This window comes from Dama dama, chromosome 1 (genome assembly GCF_033118175.1).
Source record: "Dama dama isolate Ldn47 chromosome 1, ASM3311817v1, whole genome shotgun sequence".
In the NCBI taxonomy this organism is placed as follows: Eukaryota; Metazoa; Chordata; class Mammalia; order Artiodactyla; family Cervidae; genus Dama; species Dama dama.
The window spans coordinates 72,809,603-72,826,198 of record NC_083681.1 but is presented as its reverse complement, the minus strand read 5'-3'; the positions used below and the strand labels follow the sequence as shown (position 1 = coordinate 72,826,198).

The window sequence follows — 16,596 nt, the reverse complement described above, 5'->3', positions numbered from 1 at the left end:
CCCATGGACAGAGGAGACTGGTGGGCTACAGTCCATGGGGTTGCAAAGAGTCGGACACAACTGAGCAACTAACACTAGTGGCAAAGAACCCGCCTGCCAATGCCAGAGACGTAAGAGATGCAGGTTTGATCCTGCGGTTGGGAAGAGCCCCTGGAGGAGGGCATGGCAAGCCACTCCAGTATTCTTGCCTGGAGAATCCCATGGACAGAGGAGCCTGGTGGGCTACAGTCCATGGGGTTGCAGAGTCGGACACGACTGAAGTGACTGAGCACACATGATAGCTCCAGACCCAAGGACCGTGAAGTGCTGCCTCCCAGGAGCAGCCCTGACTGCAGAAAGGGGTCTCTGGGATGGCTGGGGCTTCACTAAGTAGTTGGTGAGCACCAAGGCCACTGCTCAAAGGAGCTCTGGTTTGCAGGCAAGAAGGAGGAAGAGGCTACTCGGCTGGGATTCCCTGATACCACGGGCAACCTCGCTGGTCTCTCTTCACGCACTCAAATTATACTAGGGGTTCAGCAAAGTAAGCCCTTCAGCATCCTATGAGCAAACTGGAGCTCAGAGGGGTGAAGGAGCTTGCCCAAGGTCATGGGTAAATGGACCAGCAAGGACAGAACCCAGGCCTCCTGGCCCCTGAGGCCACCTCCTCCTCTCCAGGAGGCAGCTGGATGGATTCAGATGCTTGAACAGGCAGCTGCATGATTGACAGGTAGGTTGGCCAATCAGGGAAAGCCCAGAGACTACCTGAGACTCACCTGAGGGAAGAGAAGGGGCTGAGAATTAGAGTCTGGGGCGATGGGTGGTTCCTGGACCTGTCGGCCGAGATCCAGGATACAGAGTGTTTCTGCCCCGCGAGTGCTGGCACTACCCCTTAGAGAAACAGGGAGCAAGAGATGAACACGTCGTCCATGCTGGGCAGAAGATGGGCGGTCCCACGAAGGGCTGGAAGTCAGCTCAGGCTGGGGACACGCCCAGGTTGCCCCTGATACAGGGTGACATCAACCTCAGTGAGACCACAACGACCACCAAGCCCCGAGGAGACCCCAAAGTCGGAATCCGAGGGCCTGGGGTCACACTCTAGGGGCCTGAACCTCAGTCTCTTTATCCAAAAGGAAAGAATAAGGGTTGGTGTAAGGCAGGGAGTGGCCAGTTAGGGCCTGTGGATCAAATCCAATCCACCCTCTAGATGCTGTAGAGCTCACAAGCTAAGAACAGATTTTACATTTTTAAGTAGTTAGAAAAGTAGAAAAGTCTCCCAGTCGTGTCTGACTCTTTGTGACCCCTGGAAGTCTCCAAGCCAGAATACTGGAGTGGGTAGCCTTTCCCTTCTCCAGGGGATCTTTCCAACCCAGGGGTCAAACCCAGGTCTCCCACATTGCAGGGGGATTCTTTACCAGCTGAGCCACAAGGGAAGCCCCAAATCATATCTTCCCTGACCGCCAACCATTTTAAGTAGGTGGGAAAAAATAAAAAGACTATCTTGTAACACATAAAATTCAAATAAATAAAGTTGTCCTGGGACCCAGCTATGCCCACCCTTTTATGTATTTGCCCATAATGGCTATCACAAGCAATGGCAAAGTGGACTGGTTGTGACAGAGACCACTGGCCTGCAAAGCCTGAAACATTCCCTGCCTGGCCTTTTATGGAAGTCTGCAGGCTCCCGGTGCAGGGGAGCAGATGGTACACACACGTGTCTGGAAGAGATGGCAAGAACCAGGGCTGCTGGTAGCTTGGGATCTTGGTAGAGAGCGAGCTGGGTGGCAGAAATTGAATAATCAGGAAGGAGAAGATACAGGATCCCTAGAGAAGGGTTCAAACCCTCGTTCTGCCAATGCATGGCCAGAGAAGGGACTCCCGGGGTCTCGTTGCCCAGTGGAAGCCCGTGTTATAAAGAAAAGTGAGGTCAGTGCCTGGCACAGTCAGGGCTGGATGAGCTGGAGCTGGGGAAGCGTCTTCATCAGCGCTTTCCCGAGAAGCGATGGGTGAGCGTTTCATTTGCACATGAAATTAGACAAAGAGGGAGGCTCCCGATGTTAGGCTTTCCTATATACACCTTCTGTAAACACGAGAAGGTCTGCCCATGCTTTCCTATGAGGACGTCTTGACAGTCACAAAACAAGGGAAGGAGATGCAAGCCCATCTCTTTTGGAAAATTCCAGGGAACTGTCACAGATAGCTCTATGAGCAGCAGGAAGGAGTTGCTGACTTCATGGAATACTTTAGAGTAGGTAAACGGACCATTTCTAAGCAACTTCGATTTAAATTGACCAAACATATAAATTCTATGCCAAATCAGTTTGTACAATGAAATTATTACACTATTGGTATTTTACTAACTCCAGCTCATCCTTTAACACTCACTTCAGACATCTACCTCCTCCAGGAAACCCACTCTGGCCATCCTTGCCACCACCATCACCGCCACCCACTCCCCACTAACACACAGGCTGGCTGGGAGCTCTCCCCCTCTGCTTCTTTCCAGCGGCACTGGCTACTACAGCAGTTCCCACAACAGGCTTTGGCATCAGACTGCCTGGGTTTGAACGCTGTTCTATCACCTCCTGGCTGTGTGACCTTGGACAAGTGACTTAACCTCTCTGAACTTCACCTTGCTCATCTGTGAGAAGAAAAAACATATAACCCATTTGGCAGATCTGCCCAGAGATTAAACTAGATAATGTGGGTAAAATGCCTGGCACAAAGGAAGCTTTCAATAAATGGGGGTTACTATTATAACTCATGATGCTGTACAGCAATTTTCTACTTACTTGTCCATCTCCCCTGTGGACTGTGCTATCTTGAGGGGAAAGGTGATGTATTCTTTATGAGGTCAACGTGGGCTCATCCAAAATTTGCTGGATGAGAGACTAGATGGATGCAGGGAGGGATGAATGCATGGATGAAGGCATAGGTGGGTGATGGACAGATGACTGGATGGAGGGAGGGGTGAATGGAGAGGTGGTGGGCAGATGGATAGAGAGGTGGATAGAGAGGTGAAGGGGAGGGGAAGGAACTTCCACATGGAAAACCAGGACTTTTCAGATGCGTGGTCACTCAAAAGGGGGCCTGAGATCCGTTGCCCCCAAGTCAGCTGAGACTCCCTTTTCAGACTTCTGTCTTGTCCCAAGGGGTGGGGTGGGGGATGTGTAGGGGTGCACGCAGGGCCAGCTCTGCCTGCCAGGACCCACAGTCACGGCTCCTTCACCTTCCCCGGTGCAAGAACGGGGGAAGCCCGAGGGGAAGAACCCCTTCTTTAGGAGAACCCCTCGTCTGTGCCGGGCCCCTGTAAGTTCACCCCAGTGGAGTGGGAGGTTGGTTTATCCCTTGCCTGATGAAGGAGGAACCCCCAGCCTGACCCTGGAACCTGGGTGTCCCTGAACAGCCCTGCGGAAACCAAGTGGTGGGGGGCGGTGTGCTGTGGCCTCTCCAGGCCCCGAGTCTGGGGGTTCAAGCTCGGCGCCTGCTCTGAAGGGACGCCCTGCTTGAGACCCAGCCCAGGTGACTGTCCTTCCCACCCCCACCCCGGACCTGCCTCTTCAACTGTCAAGTGAAGAGGCTGGGACCAGAGCAGAGGCAGTTTCCAGGGTAGTTCTTCAGAATACAAGTCCTAGAAGACACACCATTCAGAACTAGAGACTCCCCTGTCACCAAATCTATGCAGCGCCAGTTCTTCCCAAGGGTCACATTAGGCTATTAGCGTCTCCAAGGCACCCGGCAGTAAACACCGCTGACCGAAAACCATCTATCACTCAACAGCCTAACATCGCTTGGAATACATCTTAGGAAATGCCAAGCCCAAGGCTCTTGAAGGTCCCCTGGGGCTGGGGCTCCTGAACTCTAGGTGCTGCAGGATTCAGAGATGGGGAGATGAACGGCCCTTCGACCCACCAGCTGGCTCAGACAGGACACCCAAGAGCCACGCTCGGGTCTCCTCCTCATTCCTTTATCCCACAGCTGGATGGGTCTCCTCGAACCCTTGACCCTCCCAGCTCCCCGCCCCACCTCCTGCCCTTGTCAGGCCATCATGCCCACTGCAGGGAGGGCTCTGGGAAAATGAAAACTAGATCCTGGCCAGCAACCCTCCAATGGTGCCGGAGCTGAGGCATTCTCTGTAAGATCCAGACTCTTATGTGGCCGGTGAGGCCCCGCCCGCTTGGCCCCGCCCCGCCTCCATCCTCAGCACCTCCATCCTCCCGCTCACAGGTTCGTTCCTAAGGCCGCTCCTTCCTGATGTCTGCACACCAGGTCCCTGCCCACCGGAGCGCCTTTGCCCTCGCAGTTCCTCTGCCAGGAGCACGCTGCCCACAAAGACCCAGGCTGGCTCCCTCCCTTCCCCTGGGCAGGTGGAGGTATCCCCCCGAGAGGCCTTCCCTGAACACCTGATCTACACGGCTGGCTGGCTGGCTGGCCACGACTCCAGCTGCATGTGGGAATCAAAATATGCTAATATGCAGCCCCTGGCCCCTGCCCCAATCAGGCCATCAGACTCTTGGGTGTGGGGTGGGGGCGTCCCCTGGTGCACACCCCTCGTGTCCCCTGGGCGACACCTGGGCCCATCACATGGCCCTGCTCACCGCAGTCACCTTACGCTCCACTACCATGACCGGAGCCCTTATTAGAATAGAATATGGTTCTGTTAGTTCTGTGCTTCTAATAGAATATGGTTCCTTCAGGGGAGGGGCTGCATCCGTCTCATTTACCTGGTAACCCAGAGCCCAGGACAGTGCCTGGAACACCGTAAGCCTTCCGTGTATATCTGCAGAAAGAAGGAAAGGAAAGGAAGGTCTGGGGAAGTCAGGAACAGCTCCTTAGAGGGGATAAGGCAAACCGACTTTGATCCTGCAGCTTCAGGTCTCTTGGTATTGTTCCATCACTCAGTCGTGTCCGACTCTTTGCGACCCCATGGACGCAGCACGCCAGGCCTCCCTGTCCATCACCAACTGCTGGAGCTTGCTCAAACTCATGTCCTCCCAGTCGATGATGTCATCCAACCATCTCATTCTCTGTCGCTCCCTTCTCCTCCTGCCCTCAGTCTTCCCCAGCATCAGGGTCTTTTCCAGTGAGTTGGCTCTTTGCATCAAATGCCTAGGGCTTCCCTGGTGGCTCAGATGGTAAAGAATCTGCCTGCAGTGCAGGAGACCTGGGTTGGGAAGATCCCCTGGAGGAGGGGGTGGCAACTCACTCCAGTATTCTTGCCTGGAAAATCCCCCTGAACAGAGGAGCCTGGCGGGCTACAGTCCTTAGGGTCGCAAAGAGTTGAATGCTACTGAGCAACCGAGCGTATCAGGTGGCTAAAGTATTAGAGCCTCAGCATCAGTCCTTCCAATGAAAGTTCAGGACTGATCTCCTTTAGGACTGACTGGTTTGATCTCCTTGCTGTCCAAGAGACTCTCAAGAGTCTTCTCCAGCAACACAGTTCAAAAACTTCACTTCTTGGTCCAGCCTTTTCTTGGTCCAGCTCTCACATCCATACGTGACTACTGTAAAGAACAGTATGAAAAGGCAAGTCCCTGGTGCTTAAAAATAACATCATTGGCTTGTGGGGAAGGGGTTACTTCCCTTCCCCAGAGATTGAATTTTAATCTCTGCTGGGTCAGAAAAGGCTGACAGAAGCCATGAACCCTCTCTCTAGAAAGATGCATGAAGCCAGGCAGGCACACACTTTCTTCTGGTTTCAGGGGGTCACTAATCCTGGAAAGCCAGGGCCTTACTTCCCCCATCTCCCGATTGCTAAAGCAGTGGCCCCCAATCTTGGCCGAACCTTAGAATTAGCTCTAAACCTTGCTGGTGCCTGCCCTGCTAACCTCGCCCCCAAGACCCTGAAATCCTGATTTAATTGCTCTAGGGTGAAGCCTGGGCACTTAGTTCCGTTCAGTCGCTCAGTCATGTCCAACTCTTTGCAACCCCATGGACTGCAGCACGCCAGGCTTCCCTATCCATCACCAACTCCTGGAGCCTGCTCATACTCAAGTCCATCAAGTCAGTGATGCCATGCAGCCATGTCATCCTCTGTCCTCCTCTTCTCCTCCTGGACACTAGGGTTTTATTTTTTTAAGCTTCCCAGGGGATTCTCATGCATTGAGACCCAGCGTGGCCTGGGCCCCCTGCTCTGAGTGGGGATGTCTCGGACCTGGGAGTCCTGAGGCAGCAGGTCCTGGCCAGGGAGAATCTCATGTGAAGCTTTCTGTACCTCTGCTCCATCCTCGGCTCTTCCTGGAGGCATATTCCCGGGGTGATTCACCCCGGCGCAATATCCGCTGTGCAGGAGGAGACTTTTGAGATCACTGCTTTTCTCAGAGGGGCCGGAGAACACAGGAGACTACAGATCCCATAGCAAACTCGGAGCTGAGCACACCATGGAAGACTTGGAGATTCCTGGTCCAGAACACTGTTCTTTCCACCTGCTGCCTGCCCCAGTTCCCCGGGCCTTCCTCATAGAGATTTAAGGAGAACTGACTCTGCGTCACACAGTCATCCTTGGTTCTCACCCCTGTATCTGCTACCTCCAGGCCACGCAGTCTACAGAGCTGCCTCCTGATCAGTGAATGGAGAGACTAAACCCACCCACCCCTCGCAGGTGTCACAGTGAACTGGACTCAGCCTCCGCATAGTAGGGCTCGATCCATGGAGGTACCCTGGCCCCATCCTCCCACTGTCCCTGCCCGAAGATACCAAAGCTGCCATATCTTACCAAATGTGCAGTCTTGGGCAAGCACTTCAGCCCCATGCCTCAACTTTCCCACCTGTAAAATGGACTTAATAATGGGCTCTGGTGAGGCTTACGTGATTTAGTGTCTGTAAAGCGCCTGGCACCTAGTAAGTGTCTCATAAATGCCACCAATTATGATGATGATGATGATGATCCGGAAGTTGTTGATTTCCTGACCAACAGCCCAAAGCCCTCTGCAGGGCCTCGAGCCAGCCTCTAGATACGTGCAAGGGAGTGCCAGAGAGTGACTACCCTGCTCTCAGGCCAGGGGGGCAGGGTGAAGCAGGGCGGGGCTGGGCCACCTGAGGAAGGAGGCCTCTGCCCTCCATGGAGGCAGGGCCTTTGTCTCTGAGCCTCTGGGCTGTGTCTCAGAGGCCTGCCTGAGACCTGGGTGTCCAGCCAGTTGGGTGAGTTGGACAACTGATCTCATGGGAGCCCAGGCAGCTTGGACAGAAAGAGGAGAGAGCAAACCTGGCCTGGCTGCTCAGCTCTGGAAGCCCGCCTGCCAACAGATAATGCCACCTTCACGCTGGTTCCTGGCCACCCAGCTCTGCAGTCCTCTGGACTTTGTCCCGATGGCCCGAGGAAAGAGATGGGCCAAGGTGGCTGTGTTTGTTTTCACCTGCCACAGGTGCTGTGTCTCCTGAAACCCATGCTGCCTCCCTGGAGGGGGCTGGCTTTTTGGCCTCCCTATATCCTCCTTTTCAATCTCAGGTCATACCTTTCCCCTTGTTGTTAGAAAAATGAAAAGCTATTACCCTGGGCAATTGGAAAATTAGGAGGCCCTCGGAGTGGGTTGCCATTTCTTTCTCCAGGGGAAATGGCAACCCTCTCGAGTATTCTGGCCTGGGAATTCCCTGGATAGAGAAGCCTGGTGGGCTACAGTCCGTGGGGTCGCGAAGAGTTGGACACGACTGAGCAACTAAACAACAGCATGATTAGGATCTCAGCTTCTCTCAGGACTTCGGTGTGAATCCCAGCTCTGCTTCCTCCTGTGTGACCACCAGCGAGGACACTACTCAACCTCTCTGAGCCCAACGTCTCAGCTCTAACACGAGGACACCAGCAGGGCCTCCCATCTTACAGGGCTGTTGGAGGACTGAGATGAGGTGTGTAAAGAGCTTTGGGGACACTATCAGCTCCTCACAATGCACGTGAGCAAACCCCACAACCACCACTGTGGGGTGGAATAAACACATCCAGATCAGACCTTCCCAGGAATCCCAGGATTTCACAGCCCAAGTTCAATTCAGTTGCTCAGTCATGTCCAACTCTTTGCAACCCCATGAACTGTAGCACGCCAGGCTTCCCTGTCCATCACCAACTCCTGGAGCTTGCTCAAACTCATGTCCGTTGAGTCGGTGATGCCATCCAACCATCTCATCCTCTGTCGTCCCTTCTCCTCCCACCTTCAATCTTTTCCAGCATCAGGGTCTTTTCCAAACAGTCAGTTCTTCACATCAGGTGGCCGAAGTATTGAATCTTCAGCCTCAGTCCTTCATTGAATATTTAGGACTGATTTCCTCTAGGATGGACTGGTTTGATCTCCTAGAGCCCAAGCCAGAGCTCAGGGCCTTCTGCCTGTCTCACCCGGCCACATCGCGGTAGCAGAGGGACAGCACCACATCTGTATCAGCCCATACCCACCACCCCTCATTTAATCTATAACAACCCTTGAGACATCATCACCCCTATTTAACAGATAAAGAGACTGAGACTCAGGTTCAGTGACTTGCCTCGGGCCACACAAGTGAGTGGCTAAGCCCTGACTGAACTCAGGCCTGCCTTGAGACCAGAGCTCCTCTCTCTTCACCTGCTGCCAAAGCGAAGGGGGTCGATGGTGGAGCCCGCCAACCCCACCCTTCCGTACCTTGGTCTGCTTGCCTGACCCCCCATCCCACCCCAGCTCCAAAACCTGACTCTTGGCTTCCTGTTCAGGAAGGAAAAGATCAGCCCCACCAATCCTGGCCATGCTGTTCTTTCAGGGGCTGATGAGACCAACAGATGTGGCCCTTCCTTGCTTTTCTCTGAAGCCCAAGCAATACGACCAGAGGGCCTTCGGCATGAAGAAGGGGCCGCTCTGACAGAGGGTGCAGCCTGGGGAAAAGCAGACCCTTCGAATCTTGCAACCTCCCCACCAGGCCCGATGCAGCCAAAGACCCAAGCTGAGGTTGAACCATAGCCTCTGATCTTTCCCTCTCCGTGACACCCTTTCCTATGTTTTTTTGCAGGCTGCTTGGGCCCCATGCAAACCCTGCTCCCTCCTAACCCTGGGAGCTAAGGCTCACACACTCAGATTCACAGTGCTAGGAAGGCCTTTGACATCACCTACTTCAGCCTTCATTTCTACGAGGAAGAGACCGAGACACAAAGAGGACCTTGAATCCCCACTCTTCTGGGGAGTGTATGCGTACAGAGCAGGAGGGGGGCTTGCTAGAGCCGTCAGTACTTCCCAACCTGTTTCACATCATGACTCATGTGGAGAAATACACATATATACTCAGCACCTGAGGTGGACAGGCAGGACTGAGCCTGGCCTGAGGTGACCCTCCCAGGGCTCTGTTTCCAGGGGCTGAGGAGATAACCAGCCATTCGGGAATATTACTTGGGAAATGCTAAGTTAAAGGGATCAGTTCAGTCCAGTCACTCAGTCGTGTCCGATTCTTTGCAACCCCATAGACCGCAGCACACCAGGCTTCGCTGTCCATCATCAGCTCCCAAAGCTTGCTCAGACTCATGTCCATCAAGGTGGTGATGCCATCCAACCATCTTTAGGACTATATGAGAGGATGCCCAGGAGCCCCAGAGTCTAGGAGCCCTAACAAGAAGACCCAGATTCCCAAGTGGGTTCTCAGGGAGCCAGTCAGCTTCTGAGGACCCTTACCCAGCCCCAGGTGTGGAGGCAGAATAATAAATCAGTCCACAGTATGAACTCTGAATTGAGAGAGACTTAAATTCCAATTCCATTTCACAGCAACGTGTAACCTTTGGCAAGCTGCCTACCCATCCTGAACCTCAGTGTCCTTATCTATAAAACAGGGATATCAAAGCTTGTTCAGGAAGATGGTGGAATCAACTTGCCAAACTCTAGGAAGCAAGTATGACAGAGGCAGAAGTCTCTGGGAAGAGGTCGTGTTAGGCAGAGTCCCCTCCTCACATGGCAGGAGGGTATGCATAAAGATTGTCCCTTGAGATGCGGGGTGCAGAGAGATTCCTACAAACTGCCCCTGGAAAGTTACTATCACCCAAGAACTTGAAACAGATCCCAGGCAGAGGGATGGCTGATGAGATAAACATTTATGAAAGCATCCCCATTTGAGCGGTGCTTCACTGATCTCATCTTCTTTAACCCCACAATCCCCTGCCATGTGTGGGGCACAGCTTCTGTCCTATAAGCGGGGTGTCTGGGGCTCGGGAAGGTAGTGGCACCTTCTCCAGTCACACGGAGGACAGTGGCCCAACTGAACTTTGTGTCCCAGACCCTCCAACTCTGGAGTCCAATGTCCTAACAGCTTTGTGACACCGCTCCCCACCGCCAAGCCTTCTCACGTGGGGGCACAAAAGCCCATGGAATCAGAGTATCCAGGAGCCGGGCCAAGTGTCTGCAGGTCTGACAAGCACACAGCGGCTGTGGAACTCTTACCCTACACCCGGCAACTGGCAGCCGTGGGTGCAGAGGGCTGGGCAGAACCCCCAGGATGTGAGTAAACCGAGGACTAATCCTCAGAGGCAACCTCAAAGAGGGCAGCAAACCTCCTCCTCCCAGAACAAGAGGGGACTTCCAGAATGGCTCATGGGGACTTCCCTGGTGGTCCAGAGTTTAAGAATCTGCCTGACAATGCAGGGAACATTGGGCAACCCCTGGTCCAGGAAGATTCCCCAGGCTCTGGGGTCCATGCTCCACAGCTCCTGAGCCTGCTTGCCTAAGCCCATGCTCTGCAGCAAGAGAAACCGCCCCTACGAGAAGCCTGAGCACCACACCTAGATAAAGTCCACAGGAGCAACGAAGACCCAGTACAGCCAAAAATAAAAAAGAACAGCTCATGGGTCAGAACGGAGAAGGCAATGGCACCGCACCCCAGTACTCTTGCCTGGAAAAGCCCATGGACGGAGGAGCCTGGTAGGCTGCAGTCCATGGGGTCGCAGTCCATGGGGTCGCTGAGAGTCGGACACGACTGAGCGACTTCACTTTCACTTTTCACTTTCATGCATTGGAGAAGGAAATGGCAACCCACTCCAGTGTTATTGCCTGGAGAATCCCAGGGACGGGGGAGCCTGGTGGGCTGCCGTCTATGGAGTCGCACAGAGTCGGACACGACTGAAGCGACTTAGCAGCAGCAGCAGCCTGGGTCAGAAAGCCTGAGTGGCTGCCCTCCCAGAGGGCCCCCCAAGTGGCCATGTCTGCTAGGTTTCTGTCCTGAGTCCATGCAGTTCATTGAACCCCTAAGTCCAGCCCCAGACTGGACACAGGAAATGAATGGATGAAACCTACCCTGCCCCCGGGGAGTGCTCAGTCTGGAGAGGGGACAGACCGGAAAGTGAGCAATTGGACACCAGCAATGTCATAAAGCTGGGCCCAGTGATTCCACCCAGCCTCCCACTCTCCCTCTGTGGGGCTCTTTAGAACACAGACCCCAGGATTCAAGAATCACAAAAGCGAGCCTCCTTGCAGTTACTCTCCGCCAGAGATTGTGCTCAGTTGTTCACTTGGCTCAGTGTATCCTTGCAACGACCCTACGGGGCAAGCACTGCTTTTAACCCATTTTACAGTTGAGGAAGCTGAGACTCAGGGTGGCAAAGGGACTAGCCCATGGTTTACACAGACCACAGGCTGGGAGTTGAACCCTGAAGCCTGACCAGAGGCCCTGAGCATAAACGTACTACCTGCAGAAATGCAGTGATTCATGATAGAAAACTAGAGTAAGCTCGCCAAGGCCCAACCTACATTCATTGGGTTTCACAGCCCAGCCTCTGGACCCAGCCAATTGAAGACATTCCGCCTAGGCACCAGGTCCCAGCTCGCATACCCTACCCACCCGGGGGCCTGGCCAGCTGGGGGCAGGTGCCTAAAGAGGGGTTAACCTCTGAGTCGGGGCTGCGGAGATGGAGACTGGGAGCTGGGTGTGGGCCCTCAGCAAGGTGATTGGGGAGAAGGAGGGGAAGCTCTAATCAGGGACCTCACATGGCAGCAACCATAGCACACACACCCCCACCCTGGGCTCGGGGAGGAAGAGATGGGGCCACGGTGATGCCACCTCCTCCAAGCAGCCTTCCCAGAACATTCTCCTATGCAGACACACACGGGGCACTATCTGGCAGCCCTGACCATCTTGGCCTGAGTAGCTGGGGTGGGCATCGGGCGGATAGGGGTTCAAACCCTAGCTCTGCCCACCCCTCGGTGTCACTTAACTTTTCTGAGCCTCAGTTTCCTCATCTGAAAAGTGGAATAATACTTCCTACTTCCCAAGCTGTAGTTCTCAGCACCTTCCTAGACCTAAGAGCTAGCCTGGCCTTGGGGATATCTGACGGAGAGAGAGACACAGAGAGAGAGAGAGGTGAGTGAGACACAGTGATGGCAAAGAGCTACACACACAGGTATAGGGGCACTGTCTCTCCTGAGTCCTGGGGGGAAACGCAGAAAAGATGGGGAAGAGGAAGGAGGGTAAGGGCAGGTCTGTGACGCTAAGAATTTGGAGGAGGAGGGCGGGATGGAGCGGGCTCTTCCACCTGGCTCAGCCGGGGAGGCGGGGCCAGGGCAGGGCCCGGGGGCGTCCCTGCTCTATCCTGCAGACCATCCTCCTCACCTGTCTCTTCCCCTGCGTATCTGTTCGTCTGTCTGCCGGGGGCTTGCGCCAGCCTTCCCCTCTTCCTATTTCTGAGACCAGATCTCAAGTCTCTCTTCGCACATCCTGAGGGCCTCTGAACACCCAGAGTGTCCGGGGCACTCACTGCGGACACGGGCCCCAGACCCAGCACAGCCTGTTCTCCCCAGGATGGGCACGGGCTCCAGGGAGGAACAGCCTAGGGATCCATTTCCATGGTCGCTGCAGGGGTCCAGGCCCCCCGAGGCTGGGGGAAGGGCTCCACCCCACCCGGTGGGCGTGTAACCGGCCCAGACAGGCGGCAGTTGGGGGAAAGCGGGTCATAGGGGAGACCAGCGCAGCCTGCGGGGGCTCCCTATCCAGGGCCCCCGGGACTGCAGAGGGGCGGGGCCGGGACAGCTCCCCTCCGCTGGGCTCGGCCAGGGTGGCCCCTCAGTCCCTGCAAGGCCCTCCAGAGATGCCCTGGCTTCAGAGGCACAGGAGACTGGTGGGGCGCGGGTGGCAGGGGAGATAAAAAGAGAGGCGGGAGAGGGAGACAGGCAGGGATGGAAAGAGAGAGAGAGAATGACAGGCGGAGAAGGACAGACAGACCCCCGGTGGAGAGGGCCTCCAGGGCAGCCAGCGCTCCGGGCTCCAGACCTCAGGCCCTCCGGTCTCCATGGGAAGAGCCCAGGCGGCCCTGAGGCGACCCCTGACCAGGACTGCAGGCCTTGCTGCTCCAGGCAGGACGCTGCCCTGGGAGCCAGCTCAACTCTGCCCCCGAGACCACCCATCTGCCCTCACCTCCTCTGTCGCTGAGAGCCCTGCCTCCCACTGCGGCCTCCTGGATGGACCAGCCCACACCACCCTTCTCCCCCCCGGCCTCAACCAAGGCCCATTCCCACCTCAGCCCGCTCTTCTCAGCCTCGGCCTCCCGCAGATTCAGAGAGTGCCAAGCGGTGCCTGGACAGGCACCTCCCTCTTCCTACACACACACACACACAGACACACACACACACAGACACACACACACAGACACACACACACACACAGACACACACACACAGACACACACACACACACAGACACACACACACACACATATACACACAGACACAGGCACACACAGACACACACACAGACACACACACACAGACACACACACACAGACACATATACACACAGACACACACACAGACACATATACACAGACACACACACACAGACACACACACACACACAGACACACACACACATATACACACAGACACAGGCACACACACACACACACACACACAGAGACACACACAGAGACACACACAGACAGAGACACACACAGACAGAGACACACACAGACAGAGACACACACAGAGACACAGGCACACACAGACACACAGACACAGGTGCACACACAGACACACAGACACACACACAGAGACACAGGCACACACACACAGACACACACACAGAGACACAGGTGCACACACACACACATGCTGATTCCTGAGCAGCCTGGGTCTTTATCACCAGATAGGTGCTGGACTCACTCCCAGGCCTAAAGGAGCTGAAGCCGGATGAGGGACTTGACCTCAGGCAGCAGCACCTAAGCCACCGAAATGAGCATCCAGGTCCCAAACAGCCCCCTGGAATCTCCCCAGCTCAGGCCCTGGGGAGGAAAGCAAAAGCCCAGCTAGCTCCACACTCATTCCTCTCCATCAACCTCAGCTGCCCCGCCTCAGCCGTGGGTATAGTCCCTCTGCTAGCCCCCAAAGCAGGGGCCCTGCCACCCCGACCCTGGAGATCTAGGGCTCTACCACCCTAACCTTCTCACAACCCACTTCCCACTCCCGACTCCAGGGGCACGCCTGCGGCAGAATGCAGACAAGACACGAAGGCCCACTGAGGGCTGGGGAACGGGGCTGGGTAGACAGGTCATGAGGCCCCCACTGCGGGCTTTGAAGAGTCCCCTCCCCTGCCTCGGATAACCGCAGTTCACTCCTGCCTTACAGGGAGGAGACAGGCTTGGGAAATAAAAATGCTCTCGCACAATCAAGGGAAGTATGGCGATGATTATCACTGTGAGAAGGTTCCGGGCCACATGGAGTTGGGAGGAGGAGGGTATACAGACAGACAGATGGACAGAAGTAGAAAGGAAAGGGGCTTGCTGCTAGGGTCTGTGCCCCCCGTGAGCTGCAGGGACCAGGCATGGGGTTCCAAAATTCTCAGCACAGGGACCCTCCTCCCGTCAGGTGGGGCTTCAGGCCTGGGCCGGCTCCCCTGGCTGCCCAGGGAGAAAGGAGCCCGGAGGGCTGGCGACCCCGCACACCAGGCCCAGAGCCAGGAACACAGCAGCCTGGCCAGCCTCCGGGGGGCCAGAGGGAACGGAGACTGTTTGTGTCGCAGGAGGAAAGTGGACATGGAAATGAATTGTGACTGGCCGGACTCCAGGCTCCTGGGAGGGAGAACACAGCGCTTCAGGCCACCTGAATTCCCACCCCTACTCCTCCAGCTCTCCCAGGAGGCCCCGTGTGACCCTAGGAACACAGGTCATAGGTGTGCGCCCCTTCCACAGACCTGGAAACTGAGGCTCAGGAGGTACCGTGCCCAGGGTCACAATGTGGGGCTGGCAGAGCCTGTTGGGAGCTGATTCTGTCTGTCTGCCCAATCATCCCATTATCTGCCTAGAACAGCCCCCATCCTGAGCAGATAGAGTTCAGGCCTAACACCAAGGCCCAACCAGACATCCAGCCCCTGGGCTGGGTGGTGGAGGAGGAATGAAACCCAAGCTGACTGCAGGGAAAGGAGAGTGGCCAGCGTTTCCCGAGAGCCTCAAACTCACTGGACATCAGCGGTCGGTGTTTTATCCATTGCATCTCATGCCAGCCTCACAGTGACCGGTGAGGAAGATAGCGTTCTAGTTTTAGAGGGAAGCCAGTGGCCAGAGAAGAGAAGTGACTTGTTCATGGTGGCAAAGTATGAGAGAAGCAGGTCTGAGGCTGACCATGGGTGGCTCGGCTGTCCCCAGCGCTCGCAGACCCCCGGCGGCTCGGGCCCACAGCAGCCGGTCGCTGCCCTCATTGCCACCTTGGAGCATTAACTAATCCTGTGAGGCAGCTCACCCGCAGGACAGAACCTGAGACAGCGAAGCTGGCTTGGCCACAGGGAAGAAGGTGACTGGAGTTGGGTCTGGAGGGAATGAGGAAGATTCAGACCAGGAGAGAGGAGCTGAAGGCATTCAGGCAGAACCAGAGGGCAGGGGAGCTGAGTCCTGAGATCTGAAAATTCTGCATGGTGTATCTGGAGGGCAGGTACAGTCCTCAGGGAGACCAGGGGTTGAAGTGGGAGGAGGACCTTGGCCAGACCACCCCCTGTCCACCAGGAACCTCACATGCCTGGGCCTGGGCAGGAACCGGTAACAGGGGCAGCCTGGACAACCCTATCTTCCTTCTCCATGGTTCCCAGCCCAGAGCGAGGATCTTTGGCCAGCCTTTCCTGGAGTCCTGGGCCCCTGGCACCCAAGAGCCAACAGCCCAACTAAGAGTCCTGGGACCCCCAATCCTGAGCTGAGAACAGAAGGAGCCCAGAGTTCTCCCTTCTTACTTAGGAGGCAGCTGGGGTGCTGGACCAGGCTCAAGATGGGAAGCAAAGACAACATGGGTTCAAGTCCTGGCTCAAGGCCCTCCTTAGCCATAGGATCCTGGGCATCTCACTTACCGCCTCGGACATGATCTGTGAAATGGGCCCAGTAATCACCACCCCCTGCCTATTTCATAAGGGGCTGGGAGGCTTGCAGGAGTAAGCACATGAGAAAACGTCCTCTGCTAAAAGCTATAAAGCATAAGGTATCATTATGAGAAATGAAGACCTGGGTGCCCCAAGGCAGAGGGTGATTTGCCATGGTCACACAGCCAGGGGGCACCTGAACATGATTTGAACTATGGCTCCTAGTGGCTGGGCCAGAGTCCTCTCACTGCAAGACCCCAAGTCCCCAGGGAGCCCCGTCGCTTGGGCTGACCTTCTTTGCATGGGAGGTGGGTGGGGCACAGGCTGTGTCCCCCACATCCCAGCTCCTTCCAGGACCTGCTA

General features: G+C 55.6%; 1 protein-coding gene across 3 annotated transcripts in view; it reads right to left on the bottom strand.

The window, feature by feature from the left end:
• The window catches only part of CD82 (CD82 molecule), a 54,885-nt gene that overhangs the window by 26,837 nt on the left and 11,452 nt on the right, over positions 1-16,596 (bottom strand). The window contains exon 2 of one of the 3 annotated variants that reach the window (XM_061152267.1): positions 4,701-4,756. The exons of the other annotated variants lie outside the window; for them this stretch is intronic. The gene's annotated coding sequence lies outside the window, so the exon portion shown is untranslated. The remainder of the gene's footprint in view (positions 1-4,700; positions 4,757-16,596) is intronic. 3 annotated transcript variants of the gene reach the window in all.